The 12,855-nt window shown below is 43.2% G+C and overlaps 1 long non-coding RNA gene across 1 annotated transcript in view; it reads right to left on the bottom strand.

Moving 5' to 3' along the window:
- Nucleotides 1-9,515: 9,515 nt before the first annotated feature.
- Nucleotides 9,516-12,855, bottom strand: part of LOC107182104 — a 22,524-nt gene continuing 19,184 nt past the window's right edge. Inside the window, exon 3 of the long non-coding RNA XR_001512822.1 lies at nt 9,516-9,526. This is a non-coding gene — a long non-coding RNA (uncharacterized LOC107182104). The remainder of the gene's footprint in view (nt 9,527-12,855) is intronic.

Genomic DNA, 12,855 nt, shown 5'->3' with positions numbered 1-12,855 from the left:
AGAGAGAAACATCAATGATGAGAGAGAATCATTGATCGGCTGCCTCCTGCACGCCCCACACTGGGGATTGAGCTTGCAACGGAGACATGTGCCCTGACCGGGAATCAAACATGACCTCCTGGTTCATAGGTCGATGCTCAACCACTGAGCCATGCCGGCCGGGCTCCTTTTAATATCTTGTAGTTTAATTTCATTCATGAGAGTTTATGGAGAACATTGCCCTTCATCACTTTCTGTCCCCCCAACCCCTAGCAAGGTTTATAGATAACACACATGAATATTAGTAAATGTTAGGTGTGTACATGAGAGAGAGAGAGAAAAAAAGAAAGTGTGCAGCTGACATTGTTCTGTAGAAAAGAAAGCCTAGTTTTGTCTAGATAGGAATGAAGCAGACCCATTTTGTTGTCAGTTATCAGATGCCCTTTTGCCCCCTCTGTGGACTAAGTGTTGTCCTACTGGCCTCCTCTCAGTTGCCCTATGGTACCTGCTCCATGAACTAGTTGTTTCCATTCCTATGAGGTTTTCCTGAGCTTGCCAATCCAGGCCAGAATAGGCAAGCTCAGGATTGGAGAGAATTCTTCCTACTGTGGAGTTTACAAATGTGATGCCTCCAGCCAATGAGAGTAAGTTTTCCACTGAAAAATCTAATTGTAGTTAATTCCTGGACAATAGAGAATAATTTTTTTGTGCAATTTTTATTTTGTCTTGTGTTTACCAATGAAGGTTTTGTCACAATGAATAAACCCTTTAGGGGACAATTTTTTCTTCCTTCTCTTTCTCATGTCACCCAACAAGAAAGACAGAATTGCAGGGTGAATGGAAGGTTTACAAAGACATTTAACTTTTCAAAAATTTCCAGAGCAGACTACAAATGAGTCTAACTGATTCCAGTTGTCAGGTGATGTGAGTCTAGGCTTGGATATTCCCTGCCAACCAGACTGGGCAAAGTTTTAGCCAAGTATTCACATGGTAGGTGTTCAGAGCACCATTTTTTATGGATCAACTGAGTTCTCTTGTGCCAGATTAAGTAGCTTCCAAAGTGAAAAAATGATTGTGGCTCTTTCTCTTCCTGTGTTAAATAATACAATGTGTACGCTATTGCTAAGGTCCCTGAGTCTTGCCTGAATGGCTTCCAGTGTAATCAAACTATTGATTGGCCCACAGTTAGAGAATGTACCAGGAAAGAAGAAAATGTCATTCCTTTGATTTGATTCCCAGGCACTAATTAGTCTCCCTGAACTGCATGGGTTCTCCCGCCTCCGTGATGCATGTAGCCCTCTTTATCCAGGACGAGACGGCCTTACCCTCACAAATGAATCTCTGTCTGTAAGTCAGTGTTCTTAAAAGGAACCATATAAGCAGAAATGGAATTCATTGAAAGTATATAGAATAGCTGAAAGAATTGGAAAATCTTAAAATCAGGTTCAGGTACAGTAAAAAAAAACCACTTAATTGTGGACTTGATAGGGGAGGAATAGAATATTGGGGACCAGCTATAATTATAAGAAATATTAATCATGTTCTGTTAACCGTGATTGTTTTGTTCTGATTAAAGAAGGCACATTCTAACCTGGCTGGGAGTTGCACTAGGGACCTGGGAGCTCACCTGGAAATGCTGCCCATCCCTATATCCAGGAGCTGCCTATAATGGAAAGATTAACAACCTAGTTGTAGAAACCAGAGCCTCCAGCCCTTTGCATGCTGCCAGCCCTTTGAAGTCCCCCAGCCCTTTGCATACCTACAGGCCTTTGTCCTGTAAATTGTCCATCTGACATACCTTCCCCATGTAATCTTAGTCCCAATATAAGCATCTGGCTTATGGTGGGGGTAGAGCAGATTATTGTGAGTGACCTGCTGCTCTCTCATACTGCCAGCAGTATTGGAATAAATTCTCATATATGATTCAACCCTGTCTCTGCTAAATTGGCTCAACTAGTGACAGGCAGCCCGGACCCATTGATTGTTGGGTACAGTCCGGCCCAGGGAGAGAACCACCATCTTTCTTGCTGGCCTGAGGCCCACACTTTGCTCTGCCCTCCCAGCTGCATCACTCTGCCCCTGCCCTGGAATCTTGCTCAGCAATGAAGCTTAAGATAAGGCAATCCTATTTTTCTTAATGCTTTTGATATTAATCTTCACATCACTGTTTCACAGTAATAATTCTTAAGCCTTTCTTTATTACCCTCTGAGTTTTAAATTTCTATTTATATATTCCAATATGATAAATGAGACATCAGAAGCACTGCTGAAGCCTCCAGAAAAGCAAGTCTTAGTACTTCTTGACCCACATTACCCCAGTTCAGCAAATCAGGTGGACCATGTTGTTATAAAATGTTTGAATCAACCACAGCTCTGGAGACCTGCCCATGTCCCCGGGCTTGCTCTTTACACATACTGTAGATCATCGTCGCAGCTGATGGTTTTCCTAAAGAAATTGGTTTATTTGCTTCCTCCTCACCCACAAGCATGTTGACAGTTCCCAGAAAAAAAGATCTCCATTTTCTGTCTCACCTGGTGAGCCAGAAAGACATTCATTAAATTTAATATTTAGGTTCCCTGCGCAAAAATTTGAGCAAAATGGATCAGGACCAGCTGCTGCTTTCCATAGAGAAAATCCTTCAGCCAGCTGATAATCCTGCGTGACCTGGTTTTGGCATGAGGGATGTAGCGAGCACCTGAACAAATATATCCAGGTGGGGTTGTGCCAACATTCTGCTCCTACCTCATGAACTTTAACTGCCTCCTGCTGGCTGGTAAAAGCAGCTCTTATTGGAATGAATGCCAAACACCAGGGGATTCAAATGCACGAATCAGTCTCTAGTTTCCCTCCTCTCTCCCTTCCAGTCTCTCCCCCTCTTCCTCACTTCTGTGCTCCTCTTCCTTCTCCTCACCTCCTCTCCCTCCAGCTCTCTCCTCCCTTCCTTTCTCCCAGCCTCTCCTCTTCCTCACTCTACCTCTCCCTCCATACACATCTTCTCTCTTTTCCTTTTTTTCTCCAGAACCTGAGGGTGCCAGCTCCAGATCTTAAGCCTCATTATCTTTTCCAAACTTGACTCCCTAGGAGCTTTGTATCCTGTTCCAGTTTGCGCATTTCATTCACCTGAATTCTTAACTCTCAGAGCACCTGGTGCAGCTCTAAGTATCACCTGCAACCTGAGAGCGTCTTTGCATCCCCAGCACAGAAAACCAGTTCCCCCAGGGTCTGACCTTAATGTTAATCTCTCAGTTAACTGGTGTCCCGTCCCTCCTGCACCTAACTCCTCTCCTACGCACGTAGGGTGAGGCAAAGGAAGTGTACAGAACAACATTTGTTTGGAGAGATACTGTGCCTTGTGGGAACTGAATATTACAGGGTTTGGGTGCATGTGAGGTTCAGCCCACAAAGATTACTATGTCAACTCTGTTCGAGGCCAAACCTTGACTCCTCGATGCCCCCTCCCGTTTGAACCTGAGTTCTGTTTGTTATTCACTGAGTGCTGCCAGCCACGCCAGCCACTGCCCTTCCGTGTCCAGGGACTGTGACCTCAGCAGCTGGATGACTGGGTGTTGAAGGAACTCAGTGTGGACGTGAGAGGTGTATCTGAGACTGGGGCTGGCTTCAGGTGTTTCTCTTCCCACGTGAGAGTTGGCAGTTTCCACTGAAATGTTTCAAAGAGCCAGCTTTCTGCCTGATCTTGTTGGAAGTTGCCATCCCCTTCTCTCTGGGGCCACTTTTACCTTTCTGAGTTGGTTTGGGTCCTAACCTTTCTGTGAAGTTATTTTTCATTTCACCAAAATCTTGTAGTTTGTGGTGATGATGACTGCCACGTACTCCAGGAAAGCAAGGCCCTAGGCCCGAGTTGAGGACCCAAGTCCTGGGGGAGGGGCAGCAGCACTGGCTTGAAAAACCAGGAGGAAGGGTTTGGAATCTGGGAACAGAGCCTTGCCTTTCTAAGGAGATACAGATTTAAAACATTTTGTTAGGGAGCGGGGAAGGAAAGAAGATAGAGGAGGGCATGGCCGACACTCATACGCATCCTACATGTCTTCTCTTGAAAATTTCAAACACAGTGCTGCTATTTTTAAAAGCATGGGGCTCTGTGCTATAGTTGAACAGTGCAGAGAGCATTTGTGCCTAGTCCCAGCTTAACACATGCCTGCCTGGGATGCCGACGTCTTCATCTTCAATGGCACAGGTTGGTGCTCAACTTGTCCAGGCCTGGGGAGAGTTCCAGCTGCAGCAGGAACTGCATGAGCTCCTGGCTAAAGCAATCTTATCTTGGCCAATGGGAGGCCATGAAAGTACAGTTGGCCCTGCTGTAGCTTCCTGATGAGAACTAGAGAAAGGAAGCAGGAATCAACCCATAGGTCAGCGATCCTGTGGGATCATTACAAGATTGACCAGCATTTTCCCCTGTTGTATCTCTTGCTTTTCATTCCCAATTCAGCCTTTCTCTGTCTCACTGAAAGTGAGAATATCTTAAAATAGAATGTCTCTCTCATACCATGTTTCAATATTCCATAAAAAAAACACAGGGATATCATATCAGTTTGCTAAGGCTGCCAAAACAAAATACCACAGAATAGAAAGCTTAAACAACAGAAATTTATTTTCTCAGGTTCTGCAGCCTGAAAGTTCAAGATCAGGTTTGGTTTCTCCAGTTGCCTCTTTTCTTGGCTTGCAGACGGCCACCTTCTCCCTGTGTCCTGACATGGCCTTTTCTCTGCAAAGTACCTTCCTCAGGTCTATTCCTCTTCTTATAAGGACTTCAGGAATCTGCTCTTATGACCTAATTTAACATTAATTACCTCCTTAAATGTCCTATCTCCAGAATTATACACATTGGGGGTTAGGGCTTCATCGTAAATATTTGGGGGGAACACAAGCCAATCCAGAACAGGTATGAAGCAGAAACCTCCAGAATGTATTCTTGAATAGGCACACAGATTCCTGAACTCACACATTGACACAGCACAACCTACAGATGACATCCAACCCCATGAATGTGGGTGTGCACCTATGGAGGCAATAGCATGCCAAGATGGGGACACTCAGGATCATGGAAACAGCTCACACAGTGACACAGGCCTGAGGTGACAGGTGGTGGGACAGGTGGTAGGAGGTCCAGTGACTCCAGCACTGAGCAGGACACCTTTTCCTTTTTTACCCCAAACCCTGAGCGACAGTGGGGTTGCAAAGGTAGGCCAATGAAAAATCATTCCTGGAACTGAACAGAGCAGGGACAAGAAGTATCAGAGACAAGCCAGTCCCATCTTTTGACCTGTGCCTTCCTCTTCCCAAGGACTCGGCTTGTCTTGAACAGACAACTAAACGCTGAGGGAGGAGATACTTTCCCACCAGCCTCAGGTCTGGGACCCAGCAAGTCAATGTGGGTGCCCCTCTCTGAGGGCACCCAGCTCCATGTGCTGCCTGAAGGTTGCCTGGGAAGACTCTTGAGGAGAGGAAAGCACTGGGTCCTTCCTAACACCCTCCCAGTGTAGTAGGGGTAACTGGTCTTCAGCATCCTGCATGGGAATCTGAGAAGCCGTGAGAGACCTTGGGAGGCACTGCCTGGAGTTGGTTGTCAAAGACATTCTCCTGGACACACCCTTAAGGGTTGCTGCCTTTGGGAAAGGAATCAAATGGAAAGAAATAGAACCATGCCCCTCCTCCCACCTGTTGCAGTTGGGCCTAAGACAAGTGCTTGGCTGCTGCGTATGTGGAAGACCAGCAGAGGGTCATTTTAGTTTGTTAAGGGCTGGCGTGCAGTGACTTCTGAAAGGGGAAAATGGTGAAGTATTGGGAAACATTGAGATAACTGTCTCAGGAACAGAGTCTTAAATGCTAAGAACCTCGGTATGATGCTGATGCCAATGCTCCCTAATCCTTTGTGTTTTCTCCCAGTTCCTCCCTCTCTAACTTCCAAACATCAAATCCTAACAAAGTCCCCTTGTTACTCAGCAAATGACAAAATCTTCATAGTGACCTGCAAAGTCCCTGGTGTCTCTCAGAGCACATCCTCTATAGTTATCCCTGTGGCCCAGCCTGCTTTAGACCCTCAGTCTCCTTGCTGCCTCTGAATGTCAGGTGTACACCCTCTGAGGACCTTGCTCTTGTCATGTCCTCTCCCTGAAGGCCCTTTTCCCAGATATCCACAGTCTCCCTCCCACACTTCCTCATGTCACATTCAAATGACCCCTTCATTGTTGGGCCTCCCCAGCCACCTGTCTGAAATTGTACGTCCACTCCTCTGCTCCCAGTCTCCTTGTTCTGCTTTATTTTCCTCTGTAGGACTTCACACAATCTAATCTAACATCTATGTATTTTACTTATGTAACATGTACCTTCTCCATTAGAATATAAACTTCACGTGCCTGGCAGATGCATAGATAGTTGCTGAATAAATGCATCCCATGAAGGTAAAGCCCCTTTTTCTCCATGCTCAGTGGAGAAAGCTAGAATCATAGGATGAAATACATTGTGGATTTGGGATGAACTTGGTCCTCCAGGGTGGACCACAATCTAATAATTCCTAGCAAAGGAGCACATACAGACCTTGCAAAAAGTAGGGTGAGCAAGAAATACAACATATTCCATGTGTCTGCATGTCAACTTGGTTTCTGTTTCCTCTCTATCCTGTCTCTACCCCTTGCTGAGCCCCACACTCTCTATTTTAACCCCAATCTGTTTCTAGACATTTTGACAATTTACAATTATTTTGCTTCTTTATGCTAAGTTTTTTCTTTTTCGTTAGAATTTAAGATCTATGAGAGCTTCAGAATGTTGAAGGATCTGAGATTTTACTCTACTTACAATCTAACAAATTGGCCTGCCACAGTTTAGTGAATGCTGGCAGAAGACACAAGACTCCTGCGTCACAGACAAAGGACTTTATAGCACAGGAAATGGCATGAGTTTCAGGCTTATGCATCAGTTCCCCTTGCTCCTCCAGTCCAGATGGAGATGTCCAGATGGATGCTGCACACGTAGGAGGCTGGCATTGCAGCTGAGGAATCCTGAGTTTAGGGAACCTCAATTGTTTTTAATGTGATACAAGCGAACCTGACCTTGGCCTTGGAGGGAGTCATATGTTTTACACTGTAAACAAACTACCCTTTTCTCTGGGAAGAGATACTATTTCTAATGTCCAGGCTATTTGCTAAATAAGAATCCTTGAAAAGACCATGCCTGTACTGGCAAAAGGTACAGAAATGTGAGGGACTGTGGAGAACTATCCCCTGACAGAGGGCAGAGATCCTAATACTCTGCCCCTTCCCATCAAATCAGTCAGCATTCTCAATGATAAGCCCCAGAAACTAAACCACTTGGGGCTTCATCAACCAAGCAGAACTACTTCCTTTTTCAGAAGAAGAAAGTTATGATATAGGCTAGCAGTGGCCCTATGGAAATACAACTTTTTTATTGCTTTTCTTCATCTTGAAATTCCATTCTGGGTTTGTCTTGGCTTGGTTTTGCTGGAAGAATGAGATAAAGCACTTTTTTAAAAACTAAAATAGACATGATGGAACAAAGTTGTCTCTGGGAGATACTTGAGTATTGTGGTAGGAAATCACATTTTTTAAAGACAACATTTTAGAAACTCCAAGTTTAAGACAGATACTGCATAAGGAAGGAGGAAGAGAGCCCACAAAACAAAATAACTTGGGGAGAGACTACAAGAATAAATGGTGTTTATCTCTGCTTTCTTTCAGCATTTAGGAACTGGGGTATTTTCTAGGGCAGGTCATTGGACATGAAACCAAAGTCTGACTACAAAAAAAATTTACCCAATCCCCTATGTCCTATGTCCAATCAATCACAAATGTTGTCAAATGTTCTTTGCAAGTTTTCCTCAAAGTTGTCCACTTATCCCCATCACCATGGCACCTACCCAAGTTCAGACCACCCTTATCTCCCTCTTGGATTTCATTAGCTTTCTAGTAGATTTCTTGCCTCCAATCCATTGTTCACATTTAATCTTTGGAGGTATTTCTAATTGCAAATATAGTCATGTCATACCTCTTTACAAAAATTTCAGTGATTTCCTATTTATCTTAGAATAAAGCTCTAACTTAAAATGGCTTATGAGACCCTTCCTTTTATGGTGATGTCTATCTCTCCTACCTCATTTTTATGGTCTCTCCCCTTATCCTCTTTGTTTCAGCCACAATAGTAGTATTTTCTGTGCAAGAATTTCTTCTCACCTATTCTTGGGAAATTTACATGTTTTTAAGAATTCACCCCAAAAATCAGTGGAGAAATTGGAAAATTATAATCTTACAATAGTTAAAGCTTAACCATCAATACACGGACATTGCTAGTTTGAAGGAATCCACTGATATCAAGTTGAAAGCAAGAGCAGGAAATACAGACACACAAAATCAAAAATTAGGGTCAGTATTTTTGGGAATCTGACAGAATCAAGTAGGGGAGAAATAGTGTTAATCTTATCAGACAGTCCTGCTTGTAACTATGACCATGTCAAAAGTGTGTTCCTGGCTCTCTCTTCTAACCGTTGATTAATTCTTTCAAATTAGAAAAATGAATGATTTTTATTTTCATAGTGTACCTAATAAAATCTTAAAAAAATATATTGTTGAGAGTATTACAGCTGTTCCCCATTTCCCCGCTCCATTGTCCCCCTCCACCCAGTTCCTGCCCTGCCCCAGGCCTTCAGTACCCTATTGTCTGCGTTTATAGGTAATGCATATATGCATATAAGTTCTTTTGTTAATCTCTTCCTGCCCTCTCTCCTCCTTTCCCTCTGATAGTCATTAGTCTGTTCCATGTTTCCATGCAGTTGGTTCTATTTTATTCATCAGTTTATTTTGTTCATTAGATTCCTTGTTCATTTATTTTGATTATTAGATTCAATTGTTGATAGATATGTATTCATTGCCATTTTATTATTCATATTTCTTCTTCTTCTCCTTCTTCTTCTTCTTCTTCTTCTTCTCTTTCTTTCTTCTTCTATATTCTTTTTCTTCTTCCTCTTAGTAAAAAATACCCTTCAACATTTCATGTAATACTGGCTTGGTGATGATGAAATCCTTTAGTTTTTTCTTTCTGTGAAGCTCTTTATCTGACCTTCAATTCTAAATGGTACCTTTGCTGGGTAGAGTAATCTTGCTTGTAGGTCCTTGCTATTCATATTTTGAATATTTATTGACACTCCCTTCTGCCCTGTAAATTTTCTGCTGAGAAATCAGCTGACAGTCATATGGGTGCTCCCTTGTAGGTAAATAACTGCTTTTCTCTTGCTACTTTTATGATCCTCGCTTTGTCTTTAACCTTTGGCATTTTAATTATGATGTGTCCTCATGTGGGCTTCTTTGGGTTCCTCTTGTTTGGGATTCTGCACTTCCTGGACTTGTAATTCTATTTTTCACCAGTTAGGGGATATTTTTTGTCATTTTTCTTCAAATAGGTTTTGAATTCTTGCTCTCTCTCTTCACCTTCTAGCACCCCCTAATTTGAATATTGGTGTGCTTGAAGTTGTCCCAAAGGTTTCTTTCACCATCTTCATTTTTCTTTTTGCTCTTCTGACTAGGTGTTTTTTGCTTCCTCATATTGCAAATCATTGATTTGATTCTCAGAATCCTCTACTGTACTTTTGAAACCTTGTAAATTATTCTTTACTTCAGTTAGTGTATGCTTATTTTCTGACTGGTCCTTTTTCATGCTTTTGAAATTCTCACTAAGATCCTTGAAAGTCTCACTAAGTCCCTTGAAACTCTCATTAAGATCCTTGAGCATTGACAAAACCGGTTTGGCTCGGTGGATAGAGTGTCGGCCTGAAGACTGAAGGGTCCCGGGTTTGATTCCGGTCCGGGGCATGTACCTTTGTTGCGGGCATATATTTTAAAAAAAAGATCCTTGAGCATCATTATAACCATTATTTTGAACTCTGTATCTAGTAGTTTGCTTGCTTCCATTTCATTTAGTTCTTTTTCCTGGAGATTTCTTTTGTTTTTTCACTTGTGACATATTTTGTTGTCTCTGCATTTTGGCTGCTTCCATGTGTTTGTTTCTATGTATTAGGTAGAACTGCTATGTCTCCTGGAATTGGTAGAGTAGTCTTGTGTAGTAGGTGTCCTGTAAGGCCCAGTGGCTCAGCTTCCCCACTCACCAGAGCTGGGCACTCTAGGTGTGCCCCTCTGTGAGGAAGAAGAAGAAGAAGAAGAAGAAGAAGAAGAAGAAGAAGGAGGAGGAGGAGGAGAAGAAGAAGAAGAAGAAGAAGAAGAAGAAGAAGAACAACAACAACAACAACAACAACAACAACAACAATATTTTGGTCTATGTTGTACTGTTTTGTTATAGTTGAGCTTTGACTATTGTTGGCATCACTGGGAGGAGTAGACCTCCAGGCCAATTGACTGTGAGGACCAGCTGTGACTATAATGGAAGAGCTGCTGTGCAGGAGACACCCCTCTGGAGCAGGACTTGCTGCAGTGGGGCTTTGGTGTTCACTAAGTTTGCCCCTAGAGTGTTGCTCATGGATGTGTAGAGTTGTAATCTGGTATGGACTGAAACTGTCCACCAGGTGCACTGGCTCTGGGATCTCCCAGGAGGTGCAAAATCAGATACTGCCTGGGGCCACCTGTCAGGAACTACAGAGCAATCTGGAGATGACTGCTACTTTTGTTGGGTTTGGAATGTCCAGGTGAGGTCAAGCTGTGAAGCAAGGCAGACTGCTGCTAGTTCTGGGTCTTGCTGATGCCAGCTGCTACTTGTTTGAGAGATTTTAGAAAAGTCTAAAGCAGTGGTTTTCAACCTTGGCTGCACATTAGAATCACCTGGGAATCTTTTTCAAATCCTGATTTCTGGGCCTCATCCTCCGGAAATTCTGTTTCTTTGTTACTAATGTTGTGGCCCCATCCCATAACAAAGAAACAGAATTTCCGAGCCCATAAAAAAGAAACAGAATTTCTGGAGGATGAGGCCCAGAAATCAGGATTTCAAAAAGATTCCCAGGTGATTCTAATGTACAGCCAAAGTTGAGAACCACTGGTCTAAAGCCTGAGATAGGACAGGCCATTCATAGGAAAAGCTGCTGCAAACAGCTTGGGTGAGGCTGCAAATTGGATGGGGTAAAATATCAGGGAATCACCAGGGCAAAGTGAAAGTATGAACCAGGCTGATGCAAGGTCTCAGCATAGGAATAATGACCCCTGTAAGCACCCTTGTCTGGGAGAAAGCCACTCCAGAGTATTTGCCCTGATGCCAGACAATCCAGTTCCTTCCTGTATGTCCCTGGACCCCCACCCCCACCCCCCAGCTGTCCCAGCGCCTGAAATCAGAGAGAGCAGGACTTTGTAAACTCATGCACTGGTCCTTTAAGAGGAACTGCCTGCATCTCCATCAGCTTCCATGTCACTCAGCTACAACCCCAACTAGTTTTTACAGCCCAAAGTTACAGGGGCTTCTCTTTCCAGCTCTGGAACCCTGATCTAGGGGAGTGGTGTGGGGCTGGACCCCTTGATCCTCATGAGAGGCCTCTGCAGCCGAGATATCCCTCCCAAATAAAAAAAACACTATATGTGGGTGTTGGACCAGCCCATTCAGTGCTTCCACCTCTCCTACCTGTCTTAATGTGCGTTCTTCTTTACTTCTCTAGTTGTAGGACTTCCATTCAGCCAGATTTCAGGCGGTTCTGAATCATGGTTGTTCTGTATTTTAGTTGTAATTTTGATGTGGTTGTGGGAGGAAGTGAGTACCAGCATTTACCTATATTGCCATCTTATTTCTCCTCCCTAGTACAAATCTTACATGGCATTCCACAAGTTGTATAAGGTTGCTCAACAGGCAAAAAGTATAAATGTCCCTGACATGTCTACCCATTCTTCATACCTCAAGTTAATGTCTGTTCCTCCAGGAAGTTACCTTTGACCTTTAAATCTGGGTCAGGTGCTTCTTCCATGTGTTCCTTTTGTACTGAACTAGTAGTATTTATCATATTGTTTGGATGATTGTTCTGTTGGTGACCTCCAAAGGAACCACATCTCCTGGTTTTCATAAACTTATGTGTTCTCTCCCACATTCACTGTGGGCTTGGTCATGTGACTTGCTTTGACTGTTGGACATGAGTCAGTGATACAAGTACATAATTAATAGGACTTGCACACTAGGATTTGTACTCTTGGAACACACCCTCTTGAAAGCCAGCCACCACTATCTCAAGAAGCCCAGGTAAGGCTACTGGATGAGGAGAGATGAGCAGACATGTTGGACCTCCAAGGCCCAGGCCAATACCTAGCTAACTGCAGCTGCTATAGCATCAGAAAACAGAACTCCCAGCTGATACCAGGCTACCACAAAATTGTGAGAAACAAAGTCATTGTTTTTTAAAACACAGAGTTTTTGCCCAGCTGGCCTGGCTCAGTGGTTGAGTGTCAACCTATGAAATAGGAGGTTATGGTTTGATTACTGGTCGGCATATGTTCAGGTTGTGGGCTCAGTCCCCAGAAGGGGGCATACAGGAGGCAGCTGAACAATGATTCTCATCATGTTTCTATCTCTCCCTCTCCAATCCTCTCTGAAATCAATAAAAATATATTAAAACAAAACAAAACAGAATTTTAGGATTTTTTTTTTTACACAGCAATAGATAACCAAAACACTGTATTTTAATTACCTGTTATGTTTCTCTATACCAATAAATTAAAATGCTAGGAAGACAAGTTCAGGGTGTGCCTTGTTCTAAGTAGAGGTTCAATAAATACTTTTTGAATGACTTCTCAGGTTCCTCAGGTTAGGTCAACAACATTGCCGATTCATGATCAGCTTCCATTAAGTAGAGGATGATTAAGCATTTTGATTCTACTTACATAGACGTCATGAATGAAAGGAAAAGTAACAATCTGTGTTTCCGAATC

Source organism: Myotis davidii, unplaced genomic scaffold, assembly GCF_000327345.1.
Source record: "Myotis davidii unplaced genomic scaffold, ASM32734v1 scaffold515, whole genome shotgun sequence".
In the NCBI taxonomy this organism is placed as follows: Eukaryota; Metazoa; Chordata; class Mammalia; order Chiroptera; family Vespertilionidae; genus Myotis; species Myotis davidii.
The sequence above is the reverse complement of the archived record's forward strand: the minus strand, read 5'-3'. Positions and strand labels throughout refer to the sequence as shown.